General features: G+C 33.6%; 1 protein-coding gene and 1 long non-coding RNA gene across 3 annotated transcripts in view; one reads left to right on the top strand and one right to left on the bottom strand.

The window, feature by feature from the left end:
* Positions 1-26,683, bottom strand: part of Nlg3 (Neuroligin 3) — a 197,420-nt gene that overhangs the window by 58,915 nt on the left and 111,822 nt on the right. The window lies entirely within an intron of this gene.
* Positions 206-25,059, top strand: LOC145728560 (uncharacterized). 2 transcript variants are annotated; one of them, XR_014178118.1, is made up of 3 exons: positions 206-334; positions 22,437-22,540; positions 24,928-25,059. It is a non-coding gene; the product is annotated as an uncharacterized LOC145728560 (long non-coding RNA). The 2 variants fall into 2 exon arrangements; XR_014178117.1 differs by lacking the exon at positions 206-334 and adding an exon at positions 19,906-19,997.

Genomic DNA, 26,683 nt, shown 5'->3' on the forward strand with positions numbered 1-26,683 from the left:
GCGTTTCAAGATAAGAGATACTCCATCTGGTGATCAGTTTTGAAAACAGTTTCGGGCATTCCAGCTGTCATTTTTCCGTTTGTTTACGTTGATATGAAGTGACAGTGCACCGCCTACTATACTAGAAAGCCTAGAAGGTGCTTGTCAAAAATTCCAATATGGCAGGAATAGTGGTGACAGTTCGTACTGTGGAAATTGAGTTTTTTAGACGAATTTTTACAGTTTAAAATCAAGACAAAGTTATTTTTGTTTGCTGCCGTTCATAAGTTTTTCAAGCCACATTGTAACAGGAATTCAGGAAAAAGCCCAACCCTGTAGTAAACTATATTCAATGGTAGGTACAAGTGCTTTCTAGTACAGTAGACTTATTAGGTATTTGTTACATGCGCAGGTACGTGAGTTTTATTTTAAAGCATCCTTCATTGTGAGAGCAACAAAAATAATTTTGAATGAATGTTCTTGGTAATAACATAAGAACCATTTACCAATTTTGCTTACCTAGTTTTAAGAATTTACAGATTTTCTTACATTGAACAGTGTTTAAACTAGTTTGCTGTGTGTTGTACTTTCCAGGACAAATGTTCTAACCAATTTGTTTAGGCTGGACTTGATTGTGTATAAAAAGCTCTATCTATACATATCTGGATCAGGAATGAACCTTTTTTTGATTTTTTACTCACAACTTTTAAAGTCTACTTAAAGACTACTAACTCGAAAAATTTTAAAGTGCTTTTTTTGTGCTTATTTCACCTAATTTAATGTTCTTTTGTATAAATATGCCCTTTGCTGTGCATTGGAACCCTTATAGAGCAAAATAAAAATTTGCCAAAATTGCACTTTTGACAAAAATTGAATTTTCAGACTTTTTGAAAAATCGTAGCTCTTTTATTTAAATTCGCAGAAAATTCGTTCCAACGCCATTCGAAAAAGCATAAAAAATACTACAAAATGAGTTAAAAACGGCCTCTGTAGCTCCTCCCGTTACCGAGATATTGAATTTCAAAAAGTACCTAAAAAACCTCTCTAATACCCCCCCATTCTTTCAATTTTTTTGAAAAGTGAAAAATTTTAAAGTGCTTTTTTTGTGCTTATTTCACCTAATTTAAGGTTCTTTTGTATAAATATGCCCTTTGCTGTGCATTGGAACCCTTATAGAGCAAAATAAAAATGTGCTAAAATTGCACTTTTGACAAAAATTGAATTTTCAGACTTTTTGAAAAATCGTAGCTCTTTTATTTAAATTCGCAGGAAATTCGTTCCAGTGCCATTCGAAAAAGCATAAAAAATACTACAAAATGAGTTAAAAATGGCCTCTGTAGCTCCTCCCGTTACCGAGATATTGAATTTCAAAAAGTACCTAAAAAACCTCTCTAATACCCCCCCATTCTTTCAATTTTTTTGAAAAGTGAAAAATTTTAAAGTGCTTTTTTTGTGCTTATTTCACTTAATTTAAGGTTCTTTTGTATAAATATGCCCTTTGCTGTGCATTGGAACCCTTATGGAACAAAAAAAAAAATTGAAAATTTTGACAAAAAATGGCATTTTTCGAATTTCTGAAAGGTTCAAAGTGGTTATTTCCCTTAATTTGAGGTCCTTTGGTATAAATATATCCTTTGCTGTGCATTAGAGCAATCAACTACACGAAATAATAAAAAAATACATATTTCTTACTGCTGCTGCATACGTTTGTGTATAAAACGAAAACCGCTAACGCCGCCATTAAAAGTGACATTTTAGGCTTTCTAGTATAGAGGGCGGTGGACAGTGTCATATTATTTATAATTTTAGGTTAGGAACTTGTTGCCCGATTTTAATTCAACTGCCGCTGCGATCTTAACTTGAAACGTCAATAGGCAACGAATATTTTTCCTTGTTTGAATGAAATTCGAACACCTCCTTTAAACTCACAATAGCCGCATTCGTTTTCAAGCCCCATAGAGCGAGAAGAGCGTTTTTGACGTCACGATGACGCAATTTGGCAAAACCATTATTTGACCAACTGTCAAATTACGTCATTTTGACGTCAAAAACGCTCTGCTCGCTCCATGGAGCGTGAAAACGAATGCGGCCAATATGTATCTTTCATTAAGCAATCCTAAATGAAAATGAAAAAAACATTGCAAACAAACAAAACTAAGAATAAAAAAAAAGTCTAAAAAAAGTCTTCTAAGAATCTCATGCAATTTTTTTTCGAAATTCAATAAATTATTTGATCCGTTTATTACAGCAACAAACAATACACCAGGTTAACATCTTGGAAGACGTGGCAACATAGGGTACAGTCTCAACTGACATTCCAAACAAATTTTAAGGTTAGGAATAATAAAAAGATCAAAAACAGAAAACAACAAACAAAGGGAAGACATAAAAACTTAATTTAGGGTTGTAAGTTTATTGATTAGTGTTGTAATTCCGAGACCTTCGTGAAATTAAAGGATTTTTCTTCACCAAACTGCAAAACTTGCCACACTTGGTGGTAGACAAAGGCGGAAAGTTTTAATCAATCTTTGGCTTGTGAATAACAACCACATTCAATTTTAATTGAAAGAACATCACAGATAGGTGCATTCAAAGGAGTCATTACCAGCCCAATACCAACGTTTTAAGAATTATTCGCTAAGCTAAACAATGCAAGAATAAATGGAAATGTATGTATCCTGGGTGCGTATTCTTGAAACGAAAGAAGGGAATTATCAAGAAAAAGACCTGTAGAATGTGACAGGAACCCGCCATTGTCAGCTTCTTCTGTCACATTCTGTCAACACTTCTCTTGAGAATTCCATTTTCTGCTTTCAAGAATAGGCCCCCTGGGTCTGGTATTAAATCCCTGCAGGTTTGTGATGATTGTGAAGCAGTGTTTTTAACTTATAACAGAATGGGCCTATCCCACAATTTTTTTTTATTTCATAACTCTAAAGACGGATTGAAAATATTATACCCGTATTTTTTTGTTTTTAAAAATATTAAGTCTAAATAGAAAAAAAATGATGATAAAAACTACATTAATCTCATGTTTAAAACGCCCGCCGCCGGTGACGTACTACACTATCAACCAATCAGCGACAAGAAGTGAAACAGATGGCGTGCAACAGCCAATAAAATCGCCCAGAATTACGTACGTCACATGCGCGCCAAAACAGATCTTTTAAATTTAATTGACAAATTCAAACTCATGTAGGAACATTTACGACCATAATTTTTTCTTCAAGAATATGAAAAATTAGTTTTTTGATCCTATTCTTTCGATTCCAGTCATTAAAACAAAAATTTATGATATGTGGGATAGGCCCATTGTTGCTGTTTTAAGAACTTGCTTCTTGGTTTTGTCATTTAGATTGTTTTTTTCATTGTGTTTATATCATTTTGGTTTTTTTGTATGATTTATTTAACTTGATCAATTTCAATTCAATTTATTATATAGGAAAAAGAGCAGGTCTCAGTTCACGAAATTATCTAATTTTGTGAGTGCATATGGAAATCCCTACAACCTTGATTTCAAACACCTTTTGTTCAGAGCCTTTTAGAGCAATTGATAATGGTACTTTTCAAAATTAGACCCATTTAAAGCATGATAAGCAAATGCCCAGATTAGAGAACTACAAATAAGATTCCTGAAACATATACTATTTAGTGTTAGCAGCTCAATACCTTTACTCTATATCCCTGTTTCTTCTAGAACCACTGGTTTAAAAAAACTTGGTTTTTATAGTGTTCTTGTAAAAACTCTTCTTGAGAGTAAGTAATATGTTTGTTTCATTATAAGTGTTTCCTATTGCAAAGGTATCCTTTTCTGTACTTATTCAAACTCTAGTTCCTTCAGAATGCTGGTTTCACTAGGCCGATTGATAGATTAAAAAAAAAAAACAATTTAACAGTCACACAATGCCACTCAAACCACTTTCATTTTTGGTTTTCAGTCGAATTTTTGACCTAATAGGATGAAATTGCAAATGCGCAACAATCATGAATGATTAATCACGCAAGCAGTTAATTATTCATCATTCCCTATTGAAGCCAGTGATATCAATGCCGGATACGGTTCGGCATAATTTATTTGAATGTGACGCGCACTTTTATTCTCGCCTTTTCATTAGCTTAAAATTGCTTCAAATTTGCATCCTTTGAAATTTAATCACGTTGTAAATTTTAAAAAAAATACAATAAATCAATTTTCGTTGAAAATTGTTTAAATCAACAGTATTGTCTGATTGATTTTAACAAATTTTGAATTAGGATATTTACAGCATTTCGTGATAATGAAGTTTTAATTAGTCAAATCAGATGACTCTATATACAATGTTCTCTATGTACGTAATCACATAATCATAGTAACAATAATATATTCAGGCAATGGATTTATGGACGAGTGGTCTCGGTGTTTTAAACTTACGACAAACATCCACAAACCACTTTTCCACTTGGAAAAGCTTGAAAATTACATTCAAATCAGCATTGACAAAGCCAAAACTCTTGATTTAGTTATTCTGATGAATCACACCGCAAATTGTTATTGCGTAACTCTGTGGAGTTAAATTTGGCAGTTGTGAGGTTAAATTACAGTTTAAGACGTTAAATTTGACAGTTATGACACTTCACGGCAGTGTGTGCAGTCAGGTGACAGTTGTTGTTATTATAACTCATTCAGCAGTGAGATAAAACTATCAAATGCAAAACAGAGTTGTACCTTGTATTTACACACCATATCTGACATTTTTGACGTCACCTGACAGCTGTCAAAACACATTCACCGCTAACATACAACTAGAATACGCAGATTAGTGTATTATTTCTTTGATAAAACGTATTGCAACTTGTATTTATATGTTTCTTCAAGTCACCTGACAGCTGTCAAAAATCACACAGCTTTGAAGCGCAATCACCAATTCAAAATAGTTCTACCGCTTGGACAAGTTGGACAGTACAGGGTGTCCATTTTTAGACGCTTTACCCGGGTATCTCAAAAACTACAAAATTGGAACCAAACTGTTTGCGGTTTATTGTCCTACTTTATTTGTGAAACAAACAATGGTGCAACCAAAACTTTTGTGGCTTTCTTGGTTTTCGAGTTACAGGGTGATTTTGAAAACTTTGCATTTTGGTGACTTGTGATTTTTTTAAACACCCTGTATATTTTTTGATGAATAAATTACCTATTTTTAGAGCTTTCTAACAATCTATATATGTTGGTATCTGAGACCTTTGGCAATAAAATGTGTTTGTATTTATGTATTTCTATGTAGCAAATGCCACACTTGTGTCGTTAAGTGACGTAAGTACCAATAGTTAACGGTACAACTGATAAGTTTGGCTTCATGGAGCATTAAACACAACTTACAGTATAATTGTGACACGTGGCGTAAAAAAAGTATAAAAATGTTCTTTAACGTCACTGTCAACTGTCAAATTTGTCTCCATGGAGTTGCAAAGACTTATTATTATATTTATTAGTTTTTTCTTATCATTCTCATAAAATCTTCTAAAATTCCTTAAATTCTCTAGGCCATAAATAAATTGCGTCTGAACTTTCCATATCCATATACAATAATATCAAGATTATCTTGCATATCCAGAAATCGATAAACAGCGAATTTCTACCTACCTAACCTAATTGGAATTAGAAACTCACAATCATAGAATATGAAGTTCGAGAGCAGTATACACTAATACTGACATATTTATCAGGAAATGAAATTTCCCACTCGAGTAACAAATAAGCTTCGGCATTCCATTGCTGTTTATCTCATATACTGCGCAAAGTTTTAATCGAATTACAGAATTGCGGTCTCAGAATCACGGAAAGTTTCGAGTTGATAAAAGTGGGTGTGAAAATTATGTTTTTGATTTAATGCTTTTATTATGTGTATAATGGTTATGAAAGATACATGGATGAAAGGAATCATATCAACTAGTGGAAGTCGCCTAGAAGACTGATTTTCCTCCTAACCCTATTTTTTGGTGTATCTGTCAAACGTTTAGACAGTTTGGAATCATTGGCAATGATATAAAAGCAATGAAAAGTAACTTTTCTAAATTAAAAGACAAAAGACAATAACGCTTTCTGCTTGCTCCTCATCGATTATTACTGCATGTTTAAGAAGACAATGGAACACGGTTTTGTTCAGCGATTGTGCAGAACTAAAGGATATGTTTTTAATATTGGCTTTTGTTTGTGACTGAACATATTATCTCTGGTGATGATTTGTTATTTTTTCATCAGTCAGCCATTACATAGTTTGTTATTGTCGATAAAAAGGGAATAACATTTTGATTTATTTTATATTTCTATTTTTTCTGTTTGATGTAGCAACAGTACAACAGACTTTGTTATGCTCTTTTTATAACTTTTTATAACCAACTTGCTTTCATGTTTTAATGATCTAACGATAAGACATAGATGCTGATTTTATTAAAATTAAAAATTTTTAAAACCAAATGCACATTGTGAGACTATTATTTTTAGGAACTGTGTGTTTCAAGCAAAATATTTATACCTAACAAGTGAAAACAATGCAAGTTTCTTATTACCTGCTGCAAATCCATTCTACGGAGAATATAAAACTGTCGCAGGAGTTCAATAAGAAATACATGGGGTCTTATACGTAAAGGTCAGCCTAAGTCACTGTTTTATTGCTATCCATTCATGCATATAAAGCTGCTTACCAGATTCATATACAAAGCTACTTGAAAAAAGACGAGGACTGGTGGTTGAATTTTGCTGGCCTAGTTGGAATCGTAAAAATCCGTTTGCTGTTGCTATCTTTACACAGATCAGCACTTTTTCGATCGCATTTAGTAATATTGTATGGCTAGCTAAACGCGATTGTGTGTGAAGTATTTTTCCTCATTTGGGTTTTTAGAATTCGTGAGTTAAATGAGCTCATAAAATTCGTTTACTAAAACTCTTAAATGTCGCATAATAAATTGCGTATTACTGAGGCAAGCAAATGCTAAAAATGAATACTCAAATGAACATAATCTCTCATATATCGGAAAATGCACTCCAATCTGAAGGTACTCTTGAGAGTATTGTTTGATGCTCAAAGTGTAGGTCAGCACAAGTAGCAAGACCTCCAAGACTCTCTAGAAAATCAAATGAGGGGTCACAAATGTGGGGAAATGGTAAGTTTGTTGATCATGATCATCATTAATGTCGTTTCACCTTCCCCATACTCATTTGACATAAATTCCTCTTTATTTCACATAAAAGGCATTTAAAAAGAAAAATTTAATAGAAAAGAGTTGAAGGAAAATCACATTAAAAACGATTTTCAATTCTGTTGTGTCTGAGTGGAAGTGATCTGATAATATTGAATTATGATTGATGCGAAGATGACAGCGCCATCAACCAGCTACGATTATAGAAGCTGACTAACAAAGAACAAAAAAGACAGTTCCATATTTACGCCTGAAAAACTAATCCGCAAAATCTAAGCATGATGATCTGCCTAATATCCAGAATTTGCTCCCTAGTGACTCTTGAGAATCCAGCTTATAGAAGAATATACAGGAAAACTTTTCTGGTATAAGATATCAACCTAGGTAATCTGTAGTTATCACAGTCACTAGTGTCACTTGTTTTTTGAAGTGCAACAAAGACTGATATTCTTCTAGATTCCCTGGCAGCACTGATGTATTATTCTAAATTCTTCCCGTTGCATAGACCTTAGTGCCTCGGCTGTTATGACATCAATTCCAGGACACTTGTTAGATTTTAGCTTGTTTATGGCAGCTTACACTTCATAGAGTAAATTAGCCGGTTCGAATTGGTTCTTCTGGCCATAAACCTTATTCCCCATCTTCCATATTCTCTGGCATAACTGATGTCTTATTTTAAAAGTATGATCATCTTCGTTGTTCTATCACATAAACGGTTTGTAAGTCCTGGAATAGAGCTTTATCCACTTTAAGGTGTAGTGGTAGCATCTGTAATAAATTTTCTGAATGATTACCACAAAATATCCGGATTTACGAAAGCTGGATTCAGTAGTACTGCATCATTGGGTATGTTTTTATCCAACCTGGGCCTGCTAAGATACTGCATCAGTAATCTTGGTTTTTTAAGTATGGTTCTCTGAAATTTTTTACAAGATTGTTGAAATGTGCACATAATGGTGGTCGGAGCCAACGTCTTACACAACTTTATGGATGATCAACGATTTCCATCCATCCATTTTCTAAACAAAACTGGATTAAACGCTCTCTTCTAGAATTACGTTCACCGACTCCAAATCTTTCCACTGTTTGTCTCACACGATTTACTAGTTTTGTGTTCCCAATTTTGGAGTAGAAATCGCCTATCCAAATAGTGATCTCCCTATTCGGAATGGCTCGCAAAACATACTCCAGATTCCCATAGAATGTTTCTGCAACATTATCTGATATGGTAAATGTTGAGGGATAAATCTGTACAACATGAACTATTGTAGGCAACTGTTATTTCCAAGACAAAAGAGTGTCCTTCCTTCTTCGAAGAGATAAGCTCTTCCGCTACTGGTTTTTTAAAATTTTTATTTGGCCAATCAAATTATCTCTGCAAAGTACAGTTATTACACATCCAGGAAAAGACAAGTATCCTGTGTTGGGTTCAGGTTGACCAAAAGTTTCAACGAGAGGAAAGGTGGTAGTTGTCAAGTGTGAAGTCACAGTTCTGTTGTTACAAATAAAGCTGTTACTGGGTTCCTGTAGTATCGATTAATAAACCCATCATCCTGTATGAGAGATTCTGGTTAAACGTGGTTCAAGATACAAGGGCAAAGTATTGGATGTTTCCCAATTACCCGGTACTCAGTAGGCTGTATTAGTTATTTGCAAATGGCATGTCAACTACGAGTAAGCACTTAACTAAACGTTAATTATGCATTATTTATCAAAGATTTTGCATACGCTAGGAAGTAAGTGTTTAGAAAGCCTACAAAACTTAAATCATAAATGAATTAATTTCTAGAGAAGTTAGCTCAATTAGCAAAAACCATTAGCTTTTATTAGTGCTTAGTTCCAAAACGCTTACATTTGCTTTAGGTTACTACTTACACGTGTCCTTTGGGTTTTTAGTAAAATGTCTAAAAACTGCCTTATTTCTTCTGTATTAGCATTTGTAAAATAATGTTTTATGTTGCTCATTTGCAAAACAGATAGTTTTGTAACATAAGTCATCAATGTCATAATAAAAATCCACTTTCCTTAAAAACGCGAAACGAAAATTATCCTGTTTTACGCCGATAAGACGAAAACAGGAAACAAAACTAATATAGCTAATGCTCCCCATTTCCAATAAAAACTTTCTTATGACTTTTGTGTAAATATGAAACGGGAAATCAGCGGTGCTTTCCGTTTAACAGCTCCCATATTCCTTTTACGGTTATTATTGTAGTTTATGCTGATGTAACAATGTAATTACGTACAAATACGCCAGTAAAGCTATTACAATTTAAGCTGAATTAAAATTAGTTACATGCGACCAACCAAAAAGCATTCTAGTAATAATTCGATTTATTGTTAATGTATCAATAAATTGTTTGCTAAAACTGTAATATCAAAGGTTATAGTTCAAACTAGCACTGTAAATTATAAGTACACGTTTGCTGCAAAGTTGTTTCAGCCGCTTGACAAATATTAGAAATACTTTTCGTCTAGACTAGTCGATTTTCATTTATTCTAGGGTTCGTTAAGTTTAAATTGTTAATAAACCCAAGCCTTGTTCAAGTATTTAGAGTTTATGATGTCAAGAAATCATAACATAAGGTTTTTATGAGTGTAAGAGAGCTAGACAGCTTATAAATTCTCTTTGGAGTTTAGGGTTTCAGGATTTACTAAGGGGTTACTATTAGTTTTTCTATACTTTATATATACATTAAAAACTCTGCTTTTTAATTGATTCCAGCCTTCCAACGAGTGGAAAGAGGTATTCTCGTGGTTCATAGAGCGTGGTAAGCAAAGTTTTAACAACCTGCCATTTATAACTATTGTAAAAAACGGAAATTCAATTATTTATGGAGAAATAGTTTACTGGGTATTGGTACACATAAGAGATGTTATCAAATCCTCTTACAATTTTTTTTACCTTTTAAAGTTTTCTAAACTTCTTTTAAAAGGGTTTGCATTCGTATGGATTAAACCGAATTCCAGCTTGTACTATTTAATTAACTAAAGTATCTAATCCATTAACCAAAATCATGCGCTGTGATAAAAGCAAATCAGATCCCTACCAACTTTCGACTTTCTGGCAATTTTAACAACCTCATTATTCTACCTTGAAAAGCTTTCAAACTAAAATTAGATTTCATTTGACATTTTACAGGAAGGATCTCTTCCGTCTAACTGCATTTCCTCGAAATAAAGCGTTGAAGCATTTGCCTGCACTACATTGGAGCCAGTAATATTACATCAGGCTCATATATTCTCCTTGACGTCACTTTTATGTGTCGTCAACGTTACCACCAATGAAACCATTAAATTTTAAGTGCTCTTGCCATAGATGGGCTCTACACCTAAGATTTATATTACATCGGGCATATTGAAGCTAGACATCTTATGATTAAGTGTGTGAATACAATAACACCTTGGATGGTTGAATGTAATTAAAATCTAATGTAGCTATAGCTAAATAGCTATTTAACTTATGCCATTTGTCCTTGTTCGTTTTGTAAGTTAGAGTAAGTCTGTTTCCCATATAATACAGCTGTTTATTTTATTTTCATACTCATCGTGTTCTTCTTGCAAATGTTCCATTTCCATTTTTATGCCTGTCATAGTCTATCAATGGTTCCTGTCTTTCTCTATTAGGGATTTTTAGGTTTCTGATTATATGTTTGGGACAGTCTGCTGGGGCTCTCCACGTGTAGAGACGTCTGGGTGGCAGTCTATAGGTTAGTTATTTTCATGTACTCCTTTTGGCAGAACTGGTATAACCGCCCATCCCTTTCGTTTCCAATACATAAGGTCCTACAAGTTTGTCTTGTATGCCTTTTCTTACTTTGGAGTTGAACTCGCTTAGTCTGAGGTTCATTTCATGTTTCTTAACGTTTTTATGGATTAGCTACCTCAGTCGTTTGTAAAAATCTTTAGCTTTATCATCCGATGCACTTGAGGTAGAGGCGTATAGTTGGATGATGTTAACCTGGCGTGCTTCCATTTCAGTAATGCCATCCGATCTGAATGTGGGAGAATGTTAATTACTGTCGGTGACAGTTTTTCTGGAATTAGTATTCCAAGTATTTTTTAATAATATCTGTCTGTGGTTTCCTGAGTAGAAGAAAACATTTTTCTTGTGTCACACATTTTTCGTCGTCTCACATTTTTCATCATGTTTCTGCCATACCAATGACATCTATTTTCAACCTGTTCATTTCTTGTATTACATTAGCCAATTTCTCAGCTTCATTTAGACTTTAAACGTTTCATGTACCAATTTTCACCTGGTTTCATAAATTCACTTGACTTTATCATTTAACACCAGCCAGTTTTTCAACCCTGAGACAAAAAGTGCCCTGCCATTTACTAGCTCATCACTCGAAGCTGTGGACCAGTAAATTAAATTATTACAATGGTATTCAATTATTAATTCATCAACCAATAACACCATACTAGAAAAATCTATTAAAAATTTACTTCAAACTTTTTCTGGTCTAATTAAATCCTTTTCCAAACAACCGTTTAGCTCCTTTGCCCGACTGGAGCACGTACTTCAGCTTGCGCTTTTAAAAACCTTTTTAATAAGCCGTCGGTTTAGGTTTTCGCTACGCTACTATTGTGTAAACTCGGCTTTAGAACTCCCGAGGGAACAAAATGACGAAATGGCCGCAAGTAGGGCGACTGCTAGAATTTGATTAAAGGCTCATTTATTTGGCCTGCAGCTGAACTGACGCTGCAATTTGAGAGTTTAGCTACAAAATTACTTCGCTCGAATCCGGTGATTGTATCATCATCTTAGAGAGCAAAAGCCGTATAAAACATGGGGATTGCCCTAGATATCTTCGAAGGGAAAATGTAATCTTGCCAGACACTGCAGTTGAAATATGCAGTTTGTACTTAAGCGGTGCATTTTTCTGAAGTAGGGATGCTTCCAGGCTTCGAAATTGCGTTTTTCTTTGCTTGTTTGGGTGTATGGATTTGTGCGGTATTCGGTAGAGTGACTCAATTATTTTCAAGCGGGTATAGAATATTGTTTACAATGGTATTATATTTTATGTGCAACCCACGGTAATACTTACAACAGGAGCGTGCAGCAGCAAAATGTATTACTTCTCATTAATTATAAGTTTACCCAATTTGAACAAAATTCAATTTAAATTCATTTATTTTCGAATTTGTTAGTTCAAGACATATGTACCTAAACAAAATTTTAATTAAAATTGAACCCATTAGTTTAATTTGGCTAAATTTACAGGGTGATTGTTTATATTTTACTCAATAACTAGGTTAATTTTCATCTGACAGCACCGTTTAAATTAGCGATATTTCAAATTCTTGACACACTATTCAATTTTTTATTATATTTTTTTTTGAGGTTACGTTGGTCACTTTTTATAAAATATAAGTTTCTCCTCGATGTTTCTTCTTTATATTCCTTGCGCACCAACGATTTTTATTGTTTTAATTTAGGAAAACTGACAGACCAATGATAAAGAATAGTCATTTTGACTTATTCCGTCAACTTTTGCATAACATTTTTGATAAAATGTTTAAAATGACAGTTTCAATGTTAAAATCGACAGTTTAGCATTTAGTCAAAACATCAATTTCTATTTCAGTATATTTGACACGTTTTGACGTTCTCAACTACTTTCTTTTACTGTATTTTAGCTTGATTTTTTTTAATGGGAAATTGACTAAAATGACTGCAAATACTCCAGTCAATTGTCATAAGGTATGACGGTTTTTAAACGTTTTGACCTTAAAAATTGACTAGAATAACTTAAAATAGGCTAATAAGTCAACTTTCATAAAATTGGATCCCATAGAGGTATGAACCAAGCAAACATACTTCAAAAGTAAAAATAAGATCAGTTTGACTTTGGTCGAATGAATTTTATAGTTTTATGGGTGCAATTTTGACAGTAGTGGCATTTAGCTGTGGGTGTCAACTGTCTTTTGTTCTGTTCTAAATCTGAAAACTGTCAAATTCAACCCATAGAGGTACAAACCAACAAAACATACCTACTTGAAAAGTAACAAAATCGGTTTGACTTCAATTGAATGCATTTTATAGCTACACCAGTGCAATTTTGATATTTGGCGGACTCTTTCTGACGTATATTTAGTCTATTTTTAAATATGACAACCGTCCAAATCCTTTTCTTTAAACTATAAAATTGCAAAACATTCTTTAAAATCAGTATAAACAGAGTATCAAATAAATTTTATTGCTTCATGAGTAGAGTTTTGACATTTGTTACGTTTGACTGTGAGTGTCAACTGCCTTTTGTTCTCTTCTTAATCTGGAAACTGTTAAACTGTAGATTTTGATCCCACAGGTACAAATCAACGAAACATACTTGACGATTAACAAAATGAGTTGGACTTTGGTTGAATGTATTTTATACCCATCGTCAGTGCATTTTTACAGTTTGCTGTCTGTTTCTGACTTGATTTTAATCTATTTTTAAACGACTCTATTTATGTAAGTAAATATTCATATAATTTTATCGTTTTCTTTGAAAAATTTACAAGAAGGACTGGTTCATGACGTTTGACTAATTTTGAATGCCTTTACATTGAAAACTGACTTAAGTAACCGCAAATAGTCAAATAAATTTTCATGATATTCGACTATTTTCAATTTTTTTACCTTAAAAATCTACTAAAACAACTGTAAATACTCCGGTAAGTAAATTTTTAAGATATATGACAGTTTTTCAAAGTTTTGATTTTGAAAATAAACTAGAACGAGTGAAAACGGTTAGATAAGCCAATTTTCATGAATCTTGACTAATTTTCAACATTTTGGCCAAACAAGTTTACTAGAATGTCTGGAGATTTGCTAGCTAAATAAGGTTAGCAATAAGATTTTTCAAACTGTCAGGAATCTGTAAAAGAACATAGGTACATCCTGCAAGAAATGCTGTAAAATTGCCAGAGGCTTCTTTCTGAAAATGTAAAAAACCAAAAACTCAAAATATTGAAATTTACCAGAAGGCTTTAGAAACTAGCAGACCCTCCAAAATTATAATTTTTGCAAATAAATTTAACGTCATTTATAGATTAAATTGGCTCGAAACCAATCATTCGCTTAATGAGATTTGCCACGTAAACGAAAAATGATAGCAAGCAAAAATGGTAGTTAGATTGCTTTAAAACAATTTGCCCTTTAAAGCGCAGTTTTTATTTCATGATATTTGTTTTAAGTAACACGAAAAATACAATGTTGCATTGAAAATAATTGATAGTTTAATCATCCATAACACTAATAACACAATAAAGTCTCTTCACAAAACCCTTTTTCGCATTATTGCAAACATACTTCAGTAGGAAACTAACGAGATTTTGTTTTGTTATACAAAATATGTTGCAATTAGCTATGTATGTACTCGTATGTGCCGGATTCATCCAAAAAGCTAATTTAAGTTTTAATTGCCACCATGCAATAATACAGAGTTATTAATGTTGTTTTGTTCTGAAATTTTTACTGTGTTTGACACAGTAAGCTTTCTGGCAGGTATATCAAACATACAGGGTCGTCATAATACGCAAATGTTACTAAAGAAGATTTTAAGAAAAAAAAAAGTCGTGAAGTGGATCCCAAAAACTGCAAAAGCTCGTAATTTGAACATTATTAAACCAGATCTAAAAAAACTCTCTTGATATTATTTCACCAGTATTCGGTTCTAATTTGATCACTCTGTATGTCTGACTGAACAAAAGTAATTTTCAAAACGGACACACATCGGAATTAGTAATTTGTTGCTAAATTTATAATCCTTTAAAGCAGTTGTTTGTTTCGGTTAAACAAAAAGCCACAATATATTTGTCATGGTTTGTATAGGTAAACACTTTTGTATGTGGATATTGGTTAAATGGCGCATTTCATCCATTATTGCCCTATCTATTACTTGCATATGTTAAAATTGTCACTTTTTCTTTAATTACTTGCAATTTGCGACAATTTTTACGTACTAAATTTTCTGCTTGTAAGCAAAAATATTAAAATAGTACTTTCTACGTTGGACAAAAAAGTCATGCACAATTTAATAGAGTAAATCTCCCTCTGCAGATCAAAACTTTTGCTGGATTACAAAGCTTAAAATCACAAACTATTAATTAATGACCATGGATTGTGCATCCAATTGAGGTATTTTCCATCGACATAGAAAATTACTTGTTCAGGGTTAATTAATCAGTTGTCGGGCAAATTGCATACAGGTAAAAGTTCAACTGAAATCGTGATGAATATTAAGGTATTAACCTTTCTTAGGTATTACCAAATCTTTGGAAATCCACTGAAAAACTCTCTTTGATCAGTCAAGCCCTAGTTAATGAAATAGCCAATAGTGTCAATAAAAAATGCAAGGCATTATCGTAACTCCCATTTTCCATCATTCATTTAAATTACTGTGTGCTGTTAATTTAATTTTCATGCTCTCAAGTTTATCCACTTTACACATAAAATTCTTTTATTTTTTCTTGCCCACTCAGGAACCCACCCTTTCAAGGCCCCTAAAAGTAAAAGCTACTAACCAATTGGAAGCATTTGAGATGTGGATATACCGCAGAACCCAGAAGATACTATGGACCGCCAGAATGTAGACGTTTCCACGCGTATTAACACAAATTACGATTTCTTCAGCTTTGTAAAAAAAGAAAGACTGCCTCTCTGGGTCACATAATGCGCAACCGTAAAGTATCAATTTCTGCAGCTGAAGATCGAGGGTAGAAGAAGACTTGAACGAAAGAGAATGTCATGACAAAGAGACGTGAGACATTGGACTGGCATACGTGGCATTCAGACATTGATCCACACCGCCAGAGATTGACAAGCTATGGAAAATATGGTCTCAAAATTCGATTAATGGAAAAGATACAACAAACACGACAAGCGAGACAATGGCAGAAATGCTGAACAAAGTAAGAACACTAAAAAAACATTATTTATCTGAGAAATATTCTATAGAAAGTCTGCTCAAATAAAAAGCTTTTTCTAAAATGTTGCAGATGGTTACATACGTTACTTCCTTTGTGGATTATTGACTACTTGCCAAAATAGTTTATTAAGGGTTCACAGTCAAAATAAACTATTTGTTTCGAAAACAATAACAAAAGTAATTGATAGGAACGTCCAACTCCCCGTGCGCTTCTACAACACCAAAACGAATTCAAAGCGACTACACGAGAGCAGGCCTTTCAAAATTCAATTCCAAAAGAATGGTGTGAATGAAAAGGATAGTGAACTATGAGCTTTCGGCAATTCGGAAACCCAAATTATGAGCAATTATTCTGAAGGCTTAACCATGAGAAGAAAGGCTTTGAAATCTCTTGTTCTCACATCCCATAAATCTAGACACAATAACAATCTATCCTCCACAGCTTGCCCAATTTTCATCAATGCGTACCATGACTCTATTCTTTCGGAGTTTTTCACAATTTTGGGGCAACAACATTAGGGCAACCCCTAATTGTAGACCATTTCTTATTCTCCCAGCCTTTACACACCTCCCATCCTCGACTCCCCTTTTTTTCTTCTTTTCCCTCACTAAGACCGCTTGGTTATTGGCGAAAGCCTGCATATATTCCGCTGCTTCTAGCCATTCATTCATACCCACAACAACTATCTATCCTCCACCAGCTTGCCCAATTTTTACCAAATCGTACCATCGCACCTAGTCTTTCTCCACAAACATGGCGCTAAACTATACCTTACTCTCCCAACGTTTACACACTTGCCATACTCGATTCCATCGTTTAATTCCACTTGGTCATGTGTGAAAGCTTGCTGATATTATCTATCATCCTCTTCTAACCATTCACTCATACACACTAGCAAGAAGGTGAAACCCAGACTTTACCCTTGAGCAGGATCTCTAATTTTCTTTACACTCTTCCCCACTTTCTCCTTTAAAAAATTGCAGACCACATTTCTCCCTATGTTTTTTGCCTCTTTATATCCTCGTACAAAACAATGGGCTAGACACGTGGCTCGCACCCAGAGAAGACAAGAGAATTAGAAGCCACCCACTACCCACCAGATGGGCGGACGACGTTAAAAGTGTGGCGAGAAACTAGATTAGCACCGCGCAAGATAGAAAACTGCAGAAACTCCCGGAGGAGGCCTATGTCAAGCAGTGGACGAAAAATGTTTGATGATGATGATAACAGAATAATGCAGAGGATGGTGGTGTCATCAGTAGAGACCGTAATTCGGTCTCAAATGGGAAAGCGCGTAATGATATTGTCCGAGAGTCGCAGTAGACAGAAGACCCATCACTTCTGTACCTCAAACAACTTCACCATCTCTTTATAGTTACCATGTGACTCCTACTGGTCAATGAGATCGGAGCCATATAAAGGAAGGAACTGAAAATCAAATGAAATTCAACGCGGCTTTTACTTACAAAACAACACTTGTATATTTAAAGTAAATAAAAATTTATTAAATTAATGTACCAGACATTCAACCCATGGATATTAATGGAAGAGACCCATATTTAGTTCGTAAAAGGTTAAGGCGGTTTTCCACTAAACAGACAGTTCAGCTTTTGTTTTGTTTGTGTTTTCTAGAACATGGAAAACACAACTGAAACAAACACAAAACTGTTTTGATTGGGCGGGAAGAATTTGTAAGAGTTCTGTTTTTATTTTCGTTTCCTTTGAACTTTGAAGTTGCAAGGACTAAAAAGTTATACCAAAAATAGCGTTAGATTAAGTATATCCCATAATTGACTATATTACTACTTTATTCAATGTTGTATTTAAATAGTCAAGACTTAAGACCGTATTCCGTGCTATTAGAGTGGCAAACCAAAATGCTATGTTTTATGTCAACTGGCAAGGGTAAATAACATGTAGGAGAAGAAAATTTTAATAGTACAGGGAAAAGGATTATCTGTAAAGGGTCAAAATTTATAGGTCTTTTCCTTATAAAGGACAAAATACGAACTCAGGATTGTAGAAGTCATCGCTATCTCTATATCCTTATATTGAAAAGTTAAAGGGATCGACCCTTGGAATCCGGCTGTAGGCCAAGTAAACATCTCAACGAATTGACGATATAACTTTTGCTAGTTTTCTTTTCAAAAATGAATGAAAAGTTGGGTCTAAAATCATTACAACTGTATAAGTATAAGTCAGTTAGACATCAGCGGATATATCTTCTGATAACTGTCTTTGGACTTTTTGACAGAAAATTTACTTGTTAGGCGTCTTTAAGCTTTCATCCAAGTTGTGATTCAATCAGATTATACTTATTATTCACTCGTTTTGAATAGATAATTACACACATTACCTACCCGTGAGTAATGATTATTACTCCCACATCAACTCACAAATATGTCATTGTCGTTCTATTAAATTCTTGCAGTCATTTCACAGAAAGTAGATAATAAAAACTTCAAACCGAATGTAACAATTAATCGTGCTGACTGGAAAATTTTGGTTTTGTTTACAGCAAACTACCAAAAACAACTAAAACTGGAATGGGAATTAAAACTCCCGGCAGGAGTTAAAAGTTTCAGGGACTTAAATCCAAGACCAATATTTAGTTTAAAGTTTGTCGTGCACACAACCGTAGTCGCCTCAAATCAAATCTAAAAGTTTAAATGTTGTTGCAATATGAGATTATATTGATTGATGATCTCGAGTTTGTTTCGCATTCATTTAATCGGTTCGGTTTCATTTTCAAATCAGGTTTCGGTTCGTGCGATGTAATAATTACCGGTGTCGTTCTCACTAGGAAAACGCAATTAATACTGAAATTAACTTTTTTGTACGTTATTTTATGTACACACAGGTAACTATAGAGACATGGAAAATTGTGAGATATTTATTTGTGAAGAAAATAGCAAGTAAATTTAAGGAATTTTTATAGAACTCAGGTTATCAACACAGGAGAATGATGAATTTATAGGCTAATAGATGCACAGCACATGCAACAATTCAGGCAATGGAATTTGGAAAACTCTTGGAAGAACCACACTGTATGTAGTCTTTACATCTCCATGGAACCAAGTTTGTCACTTATGACGTTAAGGAACACTTTTATACTTTTCTTACGTCACGTGGCAGCTATCTTCACTGTCAAAACGCGTTGACAAGTGACCTGAAAGTATAAAATGACAAATAGATATGTTTCAATGAGAAATTGCAATGTAAGTGGTCTGTACAGTTCCATGAAGGCAAATTTGTCAGTTCTGATGTTAAGGAACACTTGGATACTTACGTCACTTAACGTCACAACTGTCAAATTTTGCTTCATACACCTATAAATACATATAACTATAATTTTGGATTAGCACTTTCGCTTCACAGTTGCGTAATTTTTGACCAGCTGTCAGGTGATGTAAAAATGCGCTGAATGTGTTTTTACAGTTGACAGCTGTCATAAGAAACATATCAAAGTGTCACTTAGCCTCAGAAATGTAAAATTTGGAGCTTTATTGAGGTCTAAATACAAGGCGCAACTGTTTTGCATTTGATAGTTTTATTTCACTGCTGAATGAGTTTTAATAGTTATACACAAGGGTCACCTGATTTTAAGCCGCACTTTGTGAATTATCATAACTGTCAAATTTAACGTCTTAAATTGTCATCTAACGTCTCAACTACCAAATTTAACTCCACAAAGCTAGGAATCACAATACGCGGCGCAATTGATCAAATAGAGGCGACTATTTGACATTTTATTTAAACCGCTTGTGGCACTGTTTAATGAGTTTTGACAGCTGTCAGGTGACTACAAGGCTGGCATTAAACGTCAAAGTTAGTTCAGTCAGTTCAGTGGTTTACGTTTTTCCAACCAAACGAATTAAATGCTTCTTAAACCTCTTCATCCGGGTAGAAAGTAAAAGCAGGTAATTTTCATCTTTCCACCTGGTTTACAAGTATACGAAATAACGTTATTACATACCTGGTTAAAAATAAAATAGTTTTTTCGTAATCAAGATTGTTGCCATCAAACTTTTCATTCGGCCGAAAAAATTGCATTTCACGTCCTAGCTATACAAATAACTATTATAATGAAAGGTTCATTATCAATAGTAATTATTACAATTCATTAATGCGTATATTATGATTGAAGAGTACAATATGGAAATCTCATATTTATTAATCGGCCGCATTGTTTAAAATAGCCTAAATTATATTTCAATATCCGATTCAGTCTTTCTGTATATGCAAATTTTGACAGCCAATTAAAAGAGAATCAATATATAAAATAAATACCGTATTCATAATAAATGCAACGTTATTTGTTGCAGTATAAGTACATATAATTTATTTTAGGGTAACTAGTTTCACGCATCCAATTATACAGGGTGTCCGACGAGGTAAAGGACAAAATTTCACTACGTGTTATTTAGGTGAATTCGAGTAAAACATGTTCTATGAACATGGGTCCGCAAATGCTTTCTTACCAAAATATGATTTTTTTAATTTAATAGTGATATTGTGTCGAAAACTACAATGGCTACCACATCATTAAAAGGGCTAGACTATGCTTACAATGGGAAAACGGACACTTTGAATAATTATTATAAACAGTTATTATCACAGTAGTATTAATTTTTTTTTTAAATAAATATTTGTGTGGCATTATTGTAGTTTTCAACAAAATAACACTATTAAATTTAAAAAAATCATATCTTGGTAAGGAAGCATTTTTGACTCGAATTTACCTAAAGAACACGTTGCGAAATTTTGTCCCTTACATTGCGGGACACCCTGTATATCCGGTTCGAGAGTAGAAATTGGAAAATTAAATAATGAAACAAATATTTTATTAATTTTAGTACAATTTTAAATTAGTGTGTGTATATTCAGGTAGGAATAGCCAGCTTTAGCCATAGAATTTGAAAACAATTTTTTAATAAGGTTCTTGAAATTATATTATCATATTCCTGTCTGACTGTATTATTACCGTATTTCCTATTTGTATAGAAAGTAGATTCTAAATAACGTATTATTTGCCAAGTATGCGATAATAATAACAGAGAATACATCTTTTCTCATCGTTTCATTATACAATTTCAGACAGAAACGATTGAGATACAAACCCAGAAAGATATTGACACCCTTAAATTGAAACAATAGCGATTACGCAAAGTCTACTAATTACAGTTACCTATTACTCTTGGTCTCTATTAGTCTAAAGCTCTAATTTGACCCTCTAAACCCCTGCCAGATTAACAACTGTTATCTATCGTTATCAGGTTGGATGATCTGTAGAATCTACGGTGCATTAGATAAAGTCATAATAAAGCAGCTTATTTAATTTTTGAAAATTGGTGAAAATGATATTTTGACAGATTAGATAAATTGTTGATAATAGATTATTAAAATAGTTTACAAAAAGTTCTTATTGGTATGGGTAATATTTCTTGTCTTTGATCATTTCTAGTGTTGGAAATATTTTTATTTTCTCTGAGCATTTTATTTCTTTAGAAATCTCTTGTTATGTAATCGACGGCCCAGACAAGTTATCCTCTAGATTATCTTCTAACTGAGGTCTATCATCTGCAAATAGATTGGTAATATATTGTTACCAAATAGCTTTTCTCTGTGAGTTATCTTGTGTCATTTCTCTTTGTTCGTTTTGTATGTTAAAGAAAGTGTGTTTCTTATATACTCCAGCTGCTTCTTGTGTAAGTTATACTCATCGTGCTGTTCTTGCAACCATTTATTTGGTGCCGTTCTTATTGTTCTTCTTATAGTATTTTCCATGGTCACATATCTGGTATTTTGTTCTTTCTTCAAACATTGTTAGTATTTCGTCATCGATTTTTCTTTTTAATATTTTGCTTGTATCCTATCTCCGTTTCTACCGTATTTATCATCTTTTGCTCGGCCATTCCGTGTGTTATAAAGATTCATCTCCTCAATTGGTAGTGATTTTCACTATTTTAATAATTTCAGTCGCTCACATAGATTACATAGATATTTCAACGAACAATATTTTCGATATATTGTCAATATACCTGTTTTATTCTCAGCTGAACAAGTTGCAAATTCAACAGCATAAGCTAGTACTGTATCGTTTAAACGTGACAATATATCCACATTCTAAACATACACAACGACATTAAAAGACGTTAATTAAATTAACCCCGCATCCAATATAATATCCGAAACCTTGTTAAACTGCCGCGTCGGTTTGAAACAGTGTTTACGTTGAGGGCCCATATAGGAAATATGCACGAAACTCTATGTTTAGTAATTACTGCTATGTATCCTAAATATTCCGTCGGTACGTTCAAGAGAACAAAGGGAAAGAGAGATGAATTGACTTGTTTCAGGAAGCCGAAGAAAATTAATTGGGTCTTGTGGTTCCTGTGCTGCACGGTATGCTTGGTGTGTCTGCCAAAACCCTTTTGATTACTCCACGACAGTTTCTTAAGTGGTAAGCTTTTCTATTGTGCTATGCAAGTGAAAATAGCTAATTAATGTTAGTATCTAAAGCACAAGTTAAATGGAAGTTCATCCATAATAATGCAATTTGTAATATTGGCAAGTACCTATTGAGGCAATATTGCCTCTTGAGCTCTAGATTATATGTTTAGATTGCCAACTAATTATTATTTTATGCTTGAACGGTTCCACACTCTCGATGTGCACAAAAAGCTAATAAATAATTATTTTTTTAATAAAATAATGGATGAAAACAATTACGGTGGACTTTGATCTCCAAATAGAAACGTTAATTAGAGTGGCATATTAGAAACACCGTGCTATTAATTATTTGTGCTTGTGAATAAATGGACAGTGAATTTACTGCAATACTAGTAGAGTGGTGTTAGCTAATCCCGATAATTAATCAGACTTTGCATATTATGTTGACTGTTAGTGTTGATTGGAATTTTGATTATTTATTTAAAGAAGGTAATTAATTACAGCCATGCAGTTTATAAAGCTATCAGCAAACAGTCCAGCGAACCAGGTATAGTAGATTAAACAAATAAAATTAGGTAAGCAAGTATGGAAAAATGTTGATTTTTAGTAAATTTATGTTCTTTTAAGCGTAATTGTCCTTTTGTTTGTAAAAGATAATTATCTCGGAAGCAAATTATCGGGTCTAGTAGAAGATTTAGTCGATCTATGGTTCATTAGAATTAGCGTAACAAAGGATGTATCAAAAGTGATATTTTAGTTAGTAAAAGAACACTTAGAAGATGCTTTATGGTAAATAATGAAGAAAAGTTTTGAATTTCTGTCGAACACACGTATATTTCAATGTTTTTCAAGGAGCAACCAAATATACATACACTAAAAATGTGCATTGATGACACTCTTCTTCTTGTTTCCTAACTAAATCTGAAATGGTTTGTTTTTGCACTTTGTTGATATCGTTACATTCTAATCTTTCATTGTATTTGTGTTAGTTTCCAGATGCCGCACCAAACTTTTCTGAAAAAATTAAAAATTAAATTTACTTGCTTTATACTTTCCTACGGGTGCTGCTGAAGATTTGCTTCCAAAGTACTTTTGTCATTTTGATGCAAAACGTAATCAATTGTTTCACACAGCCACGTTCCTAGATATTTAAATTTATTTACTCGTTCTATTGGTTGATTCTCATATGTTGGGTTTGAGTTTTGAAATTCTTGTGGCTTTCGAGTACTTATCATGAATTTAGTCTTCTTGGTGTTGATATTGAGGCCCATGTTCTTACTGCATTCCCCGACAGTCCATCCTCCATGTAATCTGCAATTAGAACTGTGTCGTCCGCATAACAAATATTGTTGACCCATACACCATTCACCTTAACGCCCACGTTGCGTTCTTCTAGGGCTTCCTGAGAGATGGCTTATAATTAATTATAATAATTAAATTATAATATAAATTGAAGAGAAGTGGTCAACTCCTGACTTTTGTTCAGGAGTTGACTGAAGTACTTTACCAATCTTTCTAATACACCTCTTTTTGTAGATATCAGTTCTTCCTGCTTATTCTTACGTTAAGTTGTCCGGTTGAAGCAGCTTCTATTGACATTAATCTTTCTGTAAAATATTCTATTCTCCTGTTTTAAGTTCAGTGGTTCTGTTTCTCCCAGTTCCCAATTCATTGGATATTAAAACTAGGCTAAAAATTATATTCGACAGAATCAGCGGTTATCAGTGACATATTCAACCAAAATTCTGAAAACTAAAAATTTGTTATCAAGAAGTATGAACACCATGTTAACATAATTCTAAAACGCCAACCCTAACTTTCCTAATACAGTCACTAATTAGGATCCATCGGTTTGTAGCCACAATTGACGTTTACATTAGTGAGAGTTATCGAACGATCTACACCGGTTCTATTCAACGGGAATTTATCACGCACATTCACTGATAAACTGTTTGCTGTATGCGTTTTGCATGGCGTTGAGCCCTAATTTACAATAATATTCCTTTACTATTTGAGTAATGCGTTTGTCGCTCAATTGCAATCGTTCCAAACAGTTTTTTCGTACGTTGCCACTTTTATTATCGCGCCAACGTAAAATTCGAACGATCGCAATTATTGAAATTGACACAGCAAAGCCGAAATTTGTTTCTTAAGAGAAAGTCTAGACTCTCAATTTTCTCCATCGTTTAATGTGATTTATTTAACGCCCTTCTAAACTGATTACCTAGTTTTGCAATCTCGCCCGGAAAATATTTCACCGCTCGATGCCGCCAAATTCAGTTAACGTAGATTGTATTTGCAGACTTATACAGGATGTCTTAAAATAGGTAGAGTTAGATCTTGGTATATAAATAGTTTTTTACGAAACCAGGAAGAACAATTTGTTTTTTTCACTAGGAAGCTGAATAAATTAAACCTTTCCTGCCTGTAGCAATCGCAGAGCATATTATAAAAGCGGACAGATCAGAGATTCTGCAACGAGCACAACTTCCAAAAGGCCTAAAAACACAAGGATGATCAGGATATGAGTAATTAAGAACCTTTTTTACGCCACAGCCTACAAGAAATTACGACATTAGGAAGCCAACAACTTGTATATTAAGGGCCACAAACAAACTAACTGAAGCTGAGCTATTTGATCTTGGTCCAATTGGGAATTTATGATTACTCACAGATATTTGTACAATTTGTCAATTCTCTAGAACTGCTGATCTTCCAGCGCAAGTTCTATGTTGTCAATTATAGGTTTTGAGATTAGCATGTATTTGGTTTTATTTGGTTTTACTTATGTTCATTGTGTTTTGCTTTCCCTATTAATGCAACATTAGGGCTGTATCGTCTACAAAACTTATGTTATTTAGGTTGGTCCCTCCAATGCTCACATCTTCCGTTCTTCCCGATAGTGCTTGCTGAAATACTACCTGTGAATACACATTGAATAATTGTGGTGACGTGTGTGATTGTTGTAGTTTATGTATTTTAGTGATTGGATAAGCTTACCGTGTTGAATTTGAAACACTTTTAATGTGTGGCTTATATGGCTGATTAATTGGCACTCATAACACAGATTTTAACATTTCGTCTGGCTTTTGTTCCTAACTGTATATTTTACTAAATAATTTGGTTAGGCACACTATATTTTTATGATGAGCCATGATTTTCACGATTTTTATTAGTTTGGCTGGAAATTCGTCTGGCCCTGGAGCTCTGCCCCTTTTAGAGTCTCTAATTTCGCGATCCACATCAGATTTCAGAATTTGTAGATTATTATCACCGCTGTCATCACCTGGTGCTATTTCGTTAATTTCTTCTCTATTATCTGTAAATAAATATTTTATGTATGCTTATCATGTTAATCTGTTGTCTTCTTTTGATAACTGAAGTTCTCCATTTGCTCTTTCAGTTTCTTGGGTAGATTTCCCTTGTCGTGTTTCAAGCTCATCTCTTCTATTTCGTTCTTTCCATCCACTGTTTTTTAGTTCCCTTAATTATGTAGTCTATTCGTTTATTCATTTGATTATATTTTTGTTTATTTGTATGTACTTGTTATGTTATACAAATATTCTTAATATTTGGCATGGCATCGTAATAATTAAATTGTTGGGTTTTATTTGTATTCCAGAGTCTATTAACAGTATTACAAAACTCAAAAAACATTATAGTATTTATGGTAGAACTCACAACACTGTGTTCACGTTTGCATTTAAAATTACAGATTTTAAGACTCGAAGTGAGAATCGGCCATATTGTTGACGACATCTCACATGTGAGAATCTATGAAAATAAGGCCCATAGTGACTTTGGTTTTTCTTTCCAAAAATGTATTTAGAACTGTTTCAAAATTTAGATATGGAACAAGGGTTTGGAAGCAAATTCAAATAGTCTGGCCGCTGTGGATTCGAAATTTGTTTTGCATTATTTTGCTTTACTTGTTGTTTACATAGGACAATCCAATTTCATACTGCATTTTGCGACTAAAACAATAAACTACAACACAAAAGAAGGGCTTTGTCAATAAAAGCTCACGTCAATTACGAGTAATAACTATTTTTCTGATCAAAAAGCTCTGAAAAACAGAAAACAAACGGCCATTCTAAACTAATTTTGTCCTACCTCTACTATAAAAACAGCAGGTAATGACAGTTTGTTAAAG

The sequence above is a fragment of the Ips typographus genome, linkage group LG4 (genome assembly GCF_016097725.1).
Source record: "Ips typographus isolate SLU linkage group LG4, UJ_Ityp_2.0, whole genome shotgun sequence".
NCBI classification, from domain to species: Eukaryota; Metazoa; Arthropoda; class Insecta; order Coleoptera; family Curculionidae; genus Ips; species Ips typographus.